This window comes from Haliotis cracherodii, unplaced genomic scaffold (assembly GCF_022045235.1).
Source record: "Haliotis cracherodii isolate W230 unplaced genomic scaffold, xgHalCrac1.p SCAF_7, whole genome shotgun sequence".
NCBI classification, from domain to species: domain Eukaryota; kingdom Metazoa; phylum Mollusca; class Gastropoda; order Lepetellida; family Haliotidae; genus Haliotis; species Haliotis cracherodii.
The window spans coordinates 55,612,973-55,628,439 of record NW_027266330.1 but is presented as its reverse complement, the minus strand read 5'-3'; the positions used below and the strand labels follow the sequence as shown (position 1 = coordinate 55,628,439).

The 15,467-nt window shown below is 38.5% G+C and overlaps 1 pseudogene; it reads right to left on the bottom strand.

Moving 5' to 3' along the window:
* Positions 1-1,885: 1,885 nt before the first annotated feature.
* Positions 1,886-3,437, bottom strand: LOC139449023 (uncharacterized; annotated as a pseudogene).
* Between the last annotated feature and the right edge of the window lie 12,030 nt (positions 3,438-15,467).

Genomic DNA, 15,467 nt, shown 5'->3' with positions numbered 1-15,467 from the left:
GGTAAGGGGATTTCAGTTGGGTGAATTGCTTGTTATGTAAATGAATGTACAGCTTGTGATCTGATTGATTCAAGTGAGTAGCTGTTTTCAGTTAAAGTAGGTAGCTTATCGACAAAGCATTTTAAAACACGTGTGATTATTGTAGAAGGACAGTGGTGTTTGTAAAGTGATGTGACACAGCCTCGAGAGTTGCCTCTCCCTGTTTTATCTATAATGTTTGTCTGTGTGTTTGTTGTTTAACGCTGCACTCAGCATATTCCACCTATATGACGGTGGTCTGTAAATAATCGAGTCTTGTCCATACAAGCCTGTGATTGACATCATGAGCATCGATCACAGCAATTGGGATATGATGACATCTGCAACTGGAAGCACAATGACCTCCGACCTGTCTTTTTCTGTCCCGCAAACCGTTGTGTCCGATATCCGATTTCCCATCCCGTTATATTCTCAACCTATCCTCTCCCATCTTCCAAGAATAATTAACGTGACGTCATATACCCCTTAATTACACTGGCCCGTACCAGTCTGCTCCTTGTAACTCAACTTATAAAGCCAACTTGTGATTATGACTTTGCATATTAATAATGCCATATTGTCGTAATGAATTATTTGTATTGTGGTATTAATACATTCTTCTTAACTGCAGTTAGATTGTTTAGTATGTCCATTTTAATTGTGCGAGTGGTTTTGAGGTAAACGCCTTTGCTTCCCCTTGCCTCTTAACAGTGTTCTTTTTCAACTGATCTTCCCTTAACTAATCTGCTAACGCTGACAAAGCCGGTACAATCTTAAAACTTATAGCGTATGTTGTACAGACAGTAAACCAGTACATCCTTCGCCTTTATCAGTAACGTAAAATGTGGTGTATTTTTATAGTAAACCACTAAATTGGTGCGGGTATATGGTGCCGTTTCTGATATGGTGAAGTGAGGCACTGGGTTCTGCTAATTGTCCCGTACAGTTCACATTGTTGACGTTTTGCAATTGGTATTTCAAGTATTGCCCTTTATGCTTGAATATTACACAAGAAAATATTTTAATTGTGTGTTTAAAGAATGGGGAAAACCAATTGAGATGTTCGGTATTTACAGGTAACAACATTAAACACAACATATCAACAAATACAGTATCGTTCTTAATGAATGTTTAGTCTCCGATCTGTAAGCTTCAATAAACTCTTCCCTCAAACGAGTATATGACATACTTGAATTTTGTTTTCTTAAGACGTAAGATGTCTTACACTTTGATAAGTTTCTCAAAAGATACTCTTGTGACTCATTATCAATACAAGCCGCTTCAACATATTTTTCTAACCAAGAAACGGGGCATAGCTTCCCTCTTGTTCTGCTTATTAATAACCAGGCACCAGCTCGATACATATCAGTTTTCGATTTGTCAATAAACACTGTCATATAAGATTCGTAAAAAATAATATCACATTCTTCAAATTGAGAAGCTCAGCAGATCTCAAAAAGCCGGCATAAGCAACAAAACTCATAGCAACAATGCGAATATCCTTCAAGCAAAAAATTGCTGTGTTGCTTTACATCAACCAATTGCGCTAAAATATCTACTGTAATTGGATATTTTTTACATTTGGGTTTTGAAAGCTTTCTCTTAGCAGCCTCAAGAACATTTCGAACAAGAGAAATATCTGTCGGACTTGGCAGTCCCAACAAAATATGCACATGGCGTATGCTATAAAACGCAGTCTGAACTGATGAAAACGAATCATTACGCTGCATTACAACAACAAGATAAATAGTACAATGCAAAGGCTGAACAGGAACGCCTATACATATGCTGTTTGAATTACCCCACCTTTGCCACGCTTTAAATCCGTAATGGTACCTCCTGCTAGTAGAATCAGCTCGAGCACAATTTAACAAGTCTGGAATCTGGTCAGCATTTTCAACGCCAACATGTTAAAATGCAAATGCTCAATACTAAATATTCCCCCTTGACATCTACCTGGCACGTTAGCCTCTCTTTCTCTCGGTAGATAACAGAGATCCAACACTTGTGGTTTGAAGATTAGGACACAATAATGGCCAGTAATTTGCAGAATACCATGCCGGAACTATCAAAGTACCTTTCGCTTTTGACCATTTCATGTGTTTCAACACTCTACTCACGAGGTACACAGGGGGAACTACCCAGTTAGTTACACTATCCCAACTCTGTGTGAACGCATCGATGTATTCACACCCAGGATTCCAAAACCTTGAACAGAATCTGACAGCTTTACAGTTGTAATGCGTGGCAAATCTATCGATGTCACATTTATCCAATTTTTGTTCGAGCTCATTGACAATGTGGGTAGCTATACCCCAATCATCATAATCTACAATCCTACTGATATCATCTGCCTTCTGATTCTCTGATCTGGGTATCCATTGAATCTCCATATGAATAGCATGTGACACACGTAAATCAAATATCTCTAAAGCAATTTCCTGCAAATCTGCTTTCATACTTCCTTTAGACACTATGGATTCCACAATGCTGTTATCGGTAAACCATTTTACCCTCTGGGATGTTAGAAATCTGGATAAAGCATGTAATACAAACTTAACCGCTGTTAATTCTCTCCAAGTTGAACTTTGTTCTGCCTCGTCACGTGACCATTGACCTTGAGCCCTCTGGTTTCCATATTGACCACAGTAACCACCATATCCCGAAGCACTTGCATCTCTATATACAACAGGAGTCACACCTTGTGTTTCTGATAAAGTACATTGTGAATGCTTATGAATGTTACTTTTCCAAAACTCTAACTGGCGCAAACTAACTTCATTCAATCTGATACTTTCATTCCATGATGATACATCTAATGTTTGCATATTCATAAACCGAGTCATCAGTTGACACACTGAGCCTGTAGCCATTTTCATAGAAATAATTTGACCAATCACTGATGCAATATCTCTCACAGAAACCTTGCTTCGAACGCCTATGTCTAACAAACGATCTATCATTTTCAGAACTTTTTCCAATCTTCTGGCCGGAACTGTCAAAGACATACTTTTAGTTTCAATGATAAGACCCAACCACTCAATGCATTGTTGAGGCTCCCACAAAGATTTTTCTACTTTCGGAAGAAATCCTGATTTGATTAAGTCATTCTTTATAGAACCACTTGTAGACACTACACGATCTTTCGTTTTATCAGACACAATTCCATCATCCAAAAACGTTACAACCTTATGACCTTGAAACCGCCAGTATTTAACCAATTGCCTTGCAACTTTCGTGAAAACATACGGGGCGGTTGTTAAGCCAAAGGGCAAAACTAGAAATTTGTAGAACATGCGATTCTGACCTTCTCCCCACGCAAATCCTAAAAAGTCAGTATGTGCAGGATAAATGTCTATATGATGATAGGCAGAATGAATGTCAAATTTTGATAACCAATCTCCTTTTTCAATATACATCAAAGCTGATCTCCAATCTTCATACTTCACTGAAGCTTTCCAAACATGTTTATTTATAATAGATAAGTCTAGAATAAGTCATTTCCTCCATAACGATTGTGTAGCGACTGATAGAGGGCTCACTATTTGAGGTTTTACGTCACAAACATCTACGAGACCTTTATGTACTAAATCTTGAATGGCTGAATCAACAAAGTCACTGATGTTTAATAGCAGATCTGTTATTTCTCTCATCCATCATTGGAAGAGTCGAGTAAAACGGGATCTATTACCCGGTTTAAATAATGTCTAACACAAAATCTGTTGCTCCGATATACTTCCAAAAAGAAACATTCTCTTTAAGTCTATTCTTCACGCAAATCTCAGCCTGACCCTGCTCATACTCATAATAATCGGTTGTAATTCTAAATGTATCATTATTGAGTGAAGAAGATTAAAAACTAAAACTTAACTTTTGTCCCGGCTTCTTCGTAATGACCTTCACCTCGTTGATTGTTTGTCCGAGTTGAGCTTGGGCTGGGTCTGGCCGTTGGCGAGTGGACAATGTCGTCTCCCATGCGAGAAGTCAAACCAGCATGTCTAACTTGTCGTTGATAGGTGTTTGGGCTTCCATAACAAAAGTAAAGTTTTCAGTGGCGCACAGCAAGCGAGAATGACCACTCTATACATGCTTGACCTTATATAGCCCCTTATAAGCGCCCTCTACTATTACACAACACCATGTTGTATTTTCCTACGGTAGGAGAAAGTAATTTCTTTCTTATTCGTACCTCAAACGAAAAAAATAATATCAGATGTATTTTTGACAGACCCGCATATTTAATGATTTCTCTTACATATTTTTCCTGTACACAAAATCATCGACTTGCCTTGTGCTATTCCCTGGAAGTAATTGATTATGCACAGGTTGACAATGAAACTTGCGCAATGTATCACACGTGACTATATTGATCGGTTAGTGTCCTGGTAACCGAGGTGTTTGTGTAGACTTGATCACCAACGAGCTTCTACATTTTGTGGATAGGAACAACTAGAATATACTCTGTTGTACGATGGGAACAGAGTTTCATTTGAAGGAGCACTAGGTCCTGACTTGTAGGCCTACCTCGCTGTCTGACACTGCCTGATTGAGCTCATCAGCTGCCGTGAGTTTATTTTTCTGTCTGACGCAACTGAGTGTGACGAGGGATTGGGCTGCCGTAGGTATATTAATAAAGACAGCGGATGTTTAAAGTATGTTCAAGTATAGGGTGTATACTTTTATATGTTGACCAGGATATAAGGTGAAATTAGACTTGACTTGAGGTAAGGTGATTTAAGTTGGATGAATTGCTTGTTATGAAAATGAATGTACAGCTTGTGATCTGATTGATACCATTTATCTCCCTTTTGAGACCTTCCCAAACTACCAACTACACAACCCGTGCCTTACCCCCACACTTACTCTACCAGTCCCTCGTAAATATATCGCATTGTATCTTGTCATCATTTGATTCCTACATAGACCAGAGATATACCATCTCTTTCAGGTATACTGTCCCTTGTCGTCTTTTCCATATTTTTATCACAGTAAATACTTTGCTACTTGCGCTCCTAGTTTGACACAGCTCGAGTACATTCATGTACTCTAAGTAAAGCAAGTTTACATGTCCAATTACGTTTCTTTTAAACATTCTAACATTCTCTATCAATTATTTATTAATGACATAAAATAAACACCGGGAGTGTAACCCCAGGTTACAGTACCATTTTGAGTAACGATGTCTGGTGTGGATTTGGAGAATCATTCAACTTCTGATTATAACTTTGCATATTAATAATGCCATATTGTCGTAATGAATTATTTGTATTGTGGTATTAATACATTCTTCTTAACTGCAGTTAGATTGTTTAGTAAATCCATTTTAATTGTGCGAGTGGTTTTGAGGTAAACGCCTTTGTTTCACCTTGCCTCTTAATAGCGTTCTTTTTCAACTGATCTTCCCTTAACTAACCTGCTAGGTACGCTGACAAAGCCGGTACAATCTTAAAACTTATAGCGCATGTCGTGCAGACAGTCAACCAGAACATCCTTCGCCTTTATCAGTAACGTAAAATGTGGTGTATGGAGAATATATCTTTTCCCCTAAACAATGACATGTCTTATATTGTTATAGTAAACCACTAAATGGGTGCGGGTACATGGTGCCGTTTCTGATATGGTGAAGCGAGGCACTGGGTTCTGTTAATTGTTCCCGACAATTCACATTGTTGACGATTTGCAATCTTGCCATTGATGCTTGAATATTACACAAGCAAATATTTTAATTGTGTGTTTAAAGAATGGGGAAAACCAATTGAGATGCTCGGTATTTACAGGTAACATCATTAAAAACAACATATCAACAAATACAGTTTTGTTCTTAATGAATGTATAGTCTCCGATCTGTTAGCTTTGTTTATGATATTATTACAGATGTATTTTTGACAGACCCGCATATTTAATGATTTCACTTACATATTTTCCCTGTACTCAAAATCATCGACTTGCCTTGTGCTATTCCCTGGAAGTAATTGATTATGCACAAGTTGACAATGAAACTTGCGCAATGTATCACACGTGACTATATTGATTGGTTAGTGTCCTGGTAACCGAAGTGTTTGTGTAGACTTGATCACCAACGAGCTTCTACATTTTGTGGATAGGAACAACTAGAACATACTCTTTTGTACGATGGGAACACAGCTTCACTTGAAGGAGCACTAGGTCCTGACTTGTAGGCCTACATCGCTGTCTGACACTGCCTGCTTGAGATCATCAGCTGCCGTGAGTTTATTTTTCTGTCTGACGCAACTGAGTGTGATGAGGGATTGGGCTACCGTAGGAATATTAATAAAGGCAGCGGATGTTTAAAGTATCTTCTAAGATTAATTAACGTGACGTCATAAAGCGCTAGTTACACTGGCCCGTACCAGTCTGCTCCTTGTAACGCTACTTATCAAGCCCAATATTGATTAATTAACCATCCACTGAGTGACTTCTAGAAGAATTGGATCTTGTTCCCTCAGCCAATACCATTTATCTCCCTTTTGAGACCTTCCCAAACTACCAACTACGCCACCCGTGCCTTACACCCACACTTACTCTACCAGTCTCTCGTAAATAAATCGCATTGTATCCTGTCATCATTTGATTCCAAAATAGACCCGAGATATAACATCTCTTTCAGGTATACTGTCCCTTGTCGTCTTTTCCATATTTTAATCACAGCAAATACTTTGCTACTTGCGCTCCTAGTTTGACACAGCTCGAGTACATTCATATACACTAAGTAAAACAAGTTTACATGTCCAATTTACCTTTTTTTTAAAATTATAACATTCTTTATCAATTATTTATTAATGACATAAAATAAAAACCTGGAGTGTAACCCCAGGTTACAGTACCATTTTGAAATAACGATGTCTGATGTGGATTTGGAGAATCATACGACTTGTGATTATGACTTTGCATATTAATAATGCCATATTGTCGTAATGAATTATTTGTATTGTGGTATTAATACATTCTTCTTAAAGCCCCACCCTGACTATAAATAGCCCGCAAGGTGGCGGTGTTTCAGTTTCGAACAATGACTGACAATGTAAACACAACCGAGTGTCGGGAGACGTTTTTTGAAAACCATACGGGAACGAGATTACCATTGACCGTCAAACTTCGTATCAACATGAATGACAAACCATGGATACAACAAATGCCTCTATATCAAGATATAAGTCAATAAATTTTTCTGTAGTTTTATTCTCAAAATCGAATCGATCGTGTTTGACGTCTGCATCGATCAAAGTGGGCGGAGCTTATTTACGATTGCGCTATAAATAGAAAAGCACATGGTCATGTGTACATGTGGCACATTTAATATATTTGTGGTCAAAGTGTATTGTGTTGTATATTTTTACGGCAGAACAGTAGCAGAACATCAGTTTCGGTTAATGTAACAGTAACGATTCTTAAATACGAAATTGACGACGCGATTCTTTCAGTTCAATCCGAAAATTACAGATATTTGTTTAGTTTTGGTTATTTGCATTCAACAGTTAGATTTGTGCCACACAATAAACAGTTTATATTCATAAAACGTAAATTATTCAAAGATTTTTCAACTAGTGTTTAGGAAGGGGCCTAGGCCTAACTTGAAGCACCAGAAGTTGCGCCAATATTTCTCAGCTTGACTACAATAGATGAATATGTCACGTGATCAACATAACAATGCACATAAGCAATTGGTAAATAAGTAACGAAATATACTTGATGTTTTGGCCTCCAGATAATAATGTACTTACGATAAACGAAAACTCCAATACACATATTCCAAGACAACTTTAATTATGAATTTCCTTTTCTTTCACAGAATTTTCACACACAGAACTGAGTTTGATCATTAGATCCACACTTGTCCCATGTATTTTTTGTTCGGGGTATTTGGATACACTTCGCGCACAAGTTTTACAATGCAATTTGGGATCCCTTTCCCGTTTTGTCCACACCAATCCTTCATTTGCTGCAACGTTTAATTCCGTTTCTACAAGTCCAAGTATCTACGATCTCTCCAAACACTTCGTTTATTTAGCTCAGTCCAGAAACAATGTGTTCGAATCGACGAATTTCTGCAACATGGTGGCTGCACCATTCCCTAACTGCGATTGCCTGTGCCGTGTCACGCATGGTTGACAAAAAAAGTGTGAACATACATATTCGCCTTCATCTAGTTCCACAATGGAATCTAGCTGTGACACTGATTCACTAATATCAAGAATCGGCACTGAATTTATCAAAGTTTCTGATGCACTTGCAAAGGCGGGAAGAGAGGCGCCATCTTGTCGATTCGAGTTGTGAATCGGAATGATGTCATCTTGAACTGGAACTTTCTCCACGATAAAGTCACCAATGTCATAATCGAAATGACCTAAGGCTCTCTGATTATCTCAAACAATTCTTCGTCAAATTAAGCTTCACATGAAAATGTTCTGTTGCTCATATTGAAGACAAGCGAAATTGCAAAGTTCTTGACAGTTGTAAGCAGCAACTCGATGCGCTCATGGGGCGAGATCGCGTGTTCAGAAAGGCGAAAATAAAGTTTTAGAAAGTAATAAAAGAAATACCCAGTACAATGGAAAAGTACCATGTACAGGATATTTTTCTAATAATAATATTCACGAAAAAATCTTTTCTAAAAATGCAAAATAATTTATTAATTTATCACAAGGTCGTAACCCTGATCACGTGGTGGATATTTGGAAGGAATCTTTGCGATGACGCCGTGAATGAGGTCGTGTGTATAACATTGTTGAATTCAACTGCTCAGGAAGATTGTTGAGGCATTGACATTATGACAGATGTTCGTCATGGATGGAGAGAAAAATGTATCTGAGAGAAACATTGTTGCTTTGAGCTTCGAGACAAAACACTACTGCCGAAGTAGCCAGCGACCTGAATGTGAGCTTGATGAAAGTAATATTGAAACCCATTTTCACGCACTTGACAGAATTAATGTGAACAAATATTTATCTGAACATCGTTTCGAAGTCTGTGAGGCTGTCCGTATTTGAATATTTTTATCTCCATTCCGACGTGAAATAATATAATGTCTTCGTGTCTCAATTTTGCTGCCGCTATGGAAATTTTAAATTGTGCACCGATCTAATAAAAGAAATACTACTAGATCTACAATGTCACCGTCATAAAAGAACCAGGTCAACTTTATCTTTGTTCCCATGTTTATTAAAAATTCGTTTCCGAAAAAAGCGAATCGATTCTAGAACCAAGTGTTGAACCTTTTTTAAAATGTCATAAAATAAATCACACAATTATTTTTTGATGTCATATATTTTATTTCGTCCGCCCGCTCTCTGATTAGTTGAGGCTTGAGGGGAGAAACACATACAAAAAATATGGATGGCCTTATGCAAATGACACTTGGCATGCCAATCAACAGGGATCTGGGTCACTGGGACCCGCCAAGTTTCACGGATCGAGTTACCTCGGTATGAGGAGCTTCATTGGACAAGTCAGACTTTGCCAAAATACATTGCTACTGGGCAATGAAAAAACGACAAGAAACTACTTTGATCACTTGAAAATATTTTTGACCATTACTTGGTTTTTTTTACACGATCGTTGTCATCCAGTTTCCAGATGAGGCAAGACGAACACAACGAAGAAAAACGTTGTTGAAATCACCGATTGCCGTATATATTGTGAGAAATGCTATTTATAAACTGCAGATATACCGTACATCACAGGATAACGATTGGTGCCCCAACACATATTATGTTTCTTGTTCATTTACACTGCTAATATGCATCACGACAAACGTATTTCGTTCTAGTCCAGAGAACTAAAACTATAATTTGTGTGTTGGATAAATCGTGGACATTCACACGGTATCATTTTATGAAGATGTGAAGACGACATGGCAGGGAGGTTTTGAAACCAAAGATGTACGCGTTTGTTGAAAAGTCTTGGAATCGTTTGGTAGATATCTATATTACCATTAAAACTTGCGTCCTTGTTGTCAAACGGCCCACGTGGGTGGGTGTTTACATGACGTCACCCGTTTACGCATTAACCAATGAAATGTACGTGTTATCATGACGTCATATTGACCTGTCAAATCACTTGTATAAGCTCCGCCCACTAGAGTGCGATAGTTACTACCGCAGATGGGGCTTTAACTGCAGTTAGATTGTTTAGTAAATCCATTTTAATTGTGCGAGTGGTTTTGAGGTAAACGCCTTTGCTTCCCCTTGCCTCGTAACAGCGTTCTTTTTCAACTGATCTTCCCTTAACTAACCTGCTAGGTACGCTGACAAAGCCGGTACAATCTTAAAACTTATAGCGCATGTTGTACAGACAGTAAACCAGTACATCCTTCGCCTTTATCAGTAACGTAAAATGTGGTGTATGGAGAATATATCTTTTCCCCTAAACAATGACATGTCTTATATTGTTGTAGTAAACCGCTAAATGGGTGCGGGTATATGGTGCCGTTTCTAATATGGTGAAGCGAGGCACTGGGTTCTGCTAACTGTTCCCGACAGTTCACATTGTTGACGTTTTGCAATTGGTATTTCAAGTATTGCCCTTTATGCTTGAATATTACACAAGAAATTATTAAAATGTGTGTTTAAAGAATGGGGAAAACCAATTGAGATGCTCAGTATTTACAGGTAACAACATTAAAAACAACATATCAACAAATACAGTATCGTTCTTAATGAATGTGTGATACATTGCACAAGTTTCATTGTCAACCTGTGTGTCATCAATTACTTCCAGGGAATAGCACAAGGCAAGTCGATTTTGAGTACATGGAAAATATGTAAGAGAAATCATTAAATATGCGCGTCTGTCAAAAATACATCTGTAATAATATCATAAACAAAGCTTACAGATCGGAGACTATACATTCATTAAGAACGATACTGTATTTGTGTTGATGTGTTGTTTTTAATGTTGCTACATGAAAATACCTTACACCCCCATTGATTTTCCGCTCTCTTTCCCAAAAATGGCTGTGGTTATATATATGCTTTACATCACCCTATTATGAGGAGCAGCAGAGAAAATCGTTGAATTATGGGTGGGGTGATGACGTTTATTGTATTATAGGTGCGAATGGAGGCACTTAATTCAGTCTGAAACAATAAACGTACAACATAAGCAAATATAACATAGAAATAAATATATACAATCCGTTATAGTTACTCTTTAAATTTCTAAAATATAGACATCACTTCAATTAAATGAATAGCATTTACTTTAATTACACAATACATCTGGCGTTTCCGTACAATACATAGATACAAAATATATTAATATGATAATAGAGTGATAACGAATATTACATACCAGATATGTGATACATGAACTGGTAATACCGTAACAATGATTGTACGGTGAACGTTGCCACTGAGAAATCTGCATAATAAAGAAATACAAATGCAGAATACTATATACAAGTGATATCCTATGGTAAAATAGTGTATAAAACTATATAGTACATCAGCCACTCATTTCAGACATACAACACTCATACACTTGCACTTACCAACATACATCAAGCATACAGACATACATTTAGTTTCCATTACTGTCCAGAAGGGTTTATATTACTTAGTTTATATATATATTTAGGTTTCGTGTTTAATACTGTTTTATACAGATAATAATTACTCACTGAACTGTAAGTTCATCAAGCACTATAAATATATACAAGATGCATTATGTTTCTAATAAATTAAGAATGCATTCTACAATATATTTTATTTCTAATCGCAATAATTAGAAAACATCCATATATACAACATCATAAAATAAATAACCAACTAACCTCAAATATGAATAAATCCTTTCTCAAATCCAAATCCCCACATGATAAGACAATAAATCTCGTTGAGTCTATGGTATTTCCTTGAGGGGACAAATAGCAAAATTCAACAACAAACATTGTTGTAGCTATGGCCAGCTTGGCCTATCAACAAGACAATAGACTGGGCCGGGGCAGAGAGTGCTGTAAGTCAAAAGCATGCAGTGTGACAATTAGTGGAAGTTAGACTGAGAGTAAGCTTACTTAATGTTACAGAGCTATGGAATGAATGTTTAAGGTATAAAATACTAAGGTATAAAACATAACTAATATTATAACTAATATTATAACTAATAATATCTTCTTATCATGTAAATATCGTAATAAACTTATCAGTTAAAATGGTAACAAGACCATATGACCTTACTACTTACTAATAAATCTTAATTAAAAGTTATGTACATAGTTGAGTCTGCCACATACTTCTCCCTGCACCCAAATGACGTCCTTGTCATTTGCTGGTGTTATTAAGTAAGGTGACAATGAGCTGTGACATCGCACCACCAATTCGCTCAAAGATGCCAGCAGCCGCAAGCTGTTCGATTAATTGAGTTCGATCATCCCTGTCCTCTGATGTTGTCTGACTCATCACATAATCTCCGTCTCTGCCGGAGTGATTTCCTTGGTGGCGGCTTGGGTCTTGGCCTTGGTCGGTCATCTGATGGGACAGGAGCTGTGGCTCCTACCACTGGGTCTGTGTCCTGTTCTTCACTGACATTAGCATCTGCTGCGTCTTCTTCTCTTGCATCCGCTTCTGTACCAGGGTTCTCTGATTCCCGTGGCATGTGGCTGTCGCCACCAGAATAATGGCTGCCTACCTCTCCAGTCGTCAGATCGTCACCCTCCAACTGTGAGGTAGAATCTCGTTCCAAGGATTCTGTGTTGATGACAGTGGTATCATCAGGCTCCGTTGGAAGTTCAACAAGCAGGCTTGAGATGGACCCACGCTCATCTTGATCCGACACTGATGTTTCTGTCTCTGTTTCTGGTTCTTTAGGGTTCTCTGGTCCTGGAGTCGGAGCTGTTGGCACTTCTTCAATTCTCTCAACTGGTAAAGATCCTATGGGTAAGAGGAGGTTACGATGTAAAGTTCTGTTCCTTACTTCTCCGTTTTCTTTCGTCGCAACAAACACTGGTATGCCCAAGTTTGGCTGAGAAAGAACTACGTACGGATCCTCTTCCCACTTGTCAGAAAGCTTGTGCTTTCCCTCAAAGGCTAGAATCTTCACCAGGACGCGATCTCCAGACTGGACTGTTGCACCTCTGGCTTTGACATCATACCCCGTCTTCTGTTTCTTCTGGGCTTCCCTTGATGCAGATGTTGCGATCATATAGCTCTGTTCCAACCTTGTCTTCAGGGCTTTGACATAGGACGTCAGTGTCTGCTTGTCCTTACTAATCTCAATTCCAAAGGCAAGGTCGATGGGTAGTCGTGCTTCTCTACCAAACAGCAGGTAAAATGGGGAGTAGCCCGTTGATTTGTGTCTTGTTGCATTGTATGCATGAACAAGTGGACGGACAAATCCTTTCCAGTCCTACTTCTGATCCGGCTTCAGTGTCCCAAGCATGTTGAGCAGAGTCCTGTTGAAGCGTTATGTCATCCCATTACACATTGGATGGTATGTTGTAGTTCTTAACTGAGATATGCCCAAGATGCTGCACACTTCCTTTATCATTTGACTCATAAAGTTGGCTTCTTGGTCGCTGTGAATTCGCATGGACATTTCATAGTGGAGAACAAAGTTCTTGTAGAATGCTTCTGCAGTGGTCCGGTCTGTAGTATTCTTGGTTGGCACTGCTAACGCATACCTCGTGAAATGATCTGTGATCACAAGCACATGTTGATATCCTCCCTTTGAAGTTTCTAGGGTGAGAAAAGCCATGCAGACTAACTCCAATGGTTGTGACGTGGTGATGGAAACTAGAGGTGCCCGGATATTAGTTGGCGTTTTCCTCCTGAGACATCTGTCGCAGTTCTTAATCCAGTCCATTGTATCAGCTTACATGCCTGGCCAGTAAAATCTGTGACGAACTAATGAAAGGTTTCGATCACGTCCAGGGTGTCCAATATCATTGTGGAGGCCTTGTAACACATCACTGATGAAGTTAGATCGTAACACAAGTTGATCTTTTGTAATTCCGCCCACCTTAATTTGGCGATACAATATCCCACGTTTAAGTACAAGAGAATGGAAGCTCCGATACTAGGAGGTATTGGCTAGGGTATGAGGAAAGTCTTGTCTCCTTGGCTTCTTCTTGTTACGTACTGCCTGTATCTAAGATGGTAAAGTTGTATCTGTAGCTTGTGCCATACGCCAATCCCTGTCAGTCATTCCACGTAGGTCATGTGCTGTCGTGTGAAGATCCTTATCGACTGAAATCTATGTGTTCGGAATCAACAGATTGAAGTGTACCCTATATCCCATAAAGACATATGCATATAAACTATAATATACCTACTGATCTCTAGATAACAATGAATTCCATATGAAAATGAAATGAACTTGGTAATACATCCCTTCATGTTCTTCTCGATTGTTCCAAGGCCAGATTTTCGAATTTATATCTTGCTCCTCATAATAGGGCGATGTAAATCATAAATAGAACCACAGCCACTTCTTGGGAAAGAGTGGGAAAAACCAATGGGGGTGTCAGATATTTTCAGGTAACAACATTAAAAGCATCATGTCAACAAAAACAAGTTCGTTCTTAATCAATATTAAATCTCCGATATGTAAGCTTTATTCATATTATTACACATGCATTTTTATCAGACCCACATGTTTCGTGATTTCTCTCTCCTATTTTCCCAGTACTCAAAATCAACTTGCCTTGTGCTATTCCCTGGAAGTAATTGATTATATATAGGATGACAATGAAACTTGCGCAATGTCTCACACGTGACTATGTTGATTGTTTGGTCTCCTGGTAACCGAGGTGTTTGTGTAGACTTGATCACTGAAGAGCTTCTACATTTTATGGATAGGAACAACTAGAATAAACTCTGTTGTACGATGGGAACACAGTTTCACTTGAAGGAGCACTAGGTCCTGACCCGTACCTCACTGTCTGACACTGCCTGCTTGAGCTCATCAGCTGCCGTGAGTTTATTTTTCTGTCTGACGCAACTGAGTGTGACGAGGGATTGGGCTGCCGTAGGTATATTAATAAGGACAGCGGATGTTTAAAGTATCTTCTCAGATTAATTAAAGTGACGTCATAGAGCGCATGTGATACTAGCCCGTACCAGTCTGCTCCTTGTAACGCTACTTATTAAGCCCAAGATTGATCAATTAACCATCCACTGAGTGATTTCTACAAGTTTTGGACCTTGTTCCCTCGGCCAATACCATTTATCCCCCTTTTGAGACCTTCCCAAACTACCAACTACGCGACCTGTGCCTTACTCCCACACTTACTCTACCAGTCCCTCGTAAATATATCGCATTGTATCCTGTCATCATTTGATTCCTACATAGACCCGAGATATACCATCTCTTTCAGGTATACTGTCTCTTGTCGTCTTTTCCATATTTTAATCACATAAATTCTTTGGTACTTGCGTGTGATACATTGCGCAAGTTTCATTGCCAACCTGTGTGTCATCAATTACTTCCAGGGA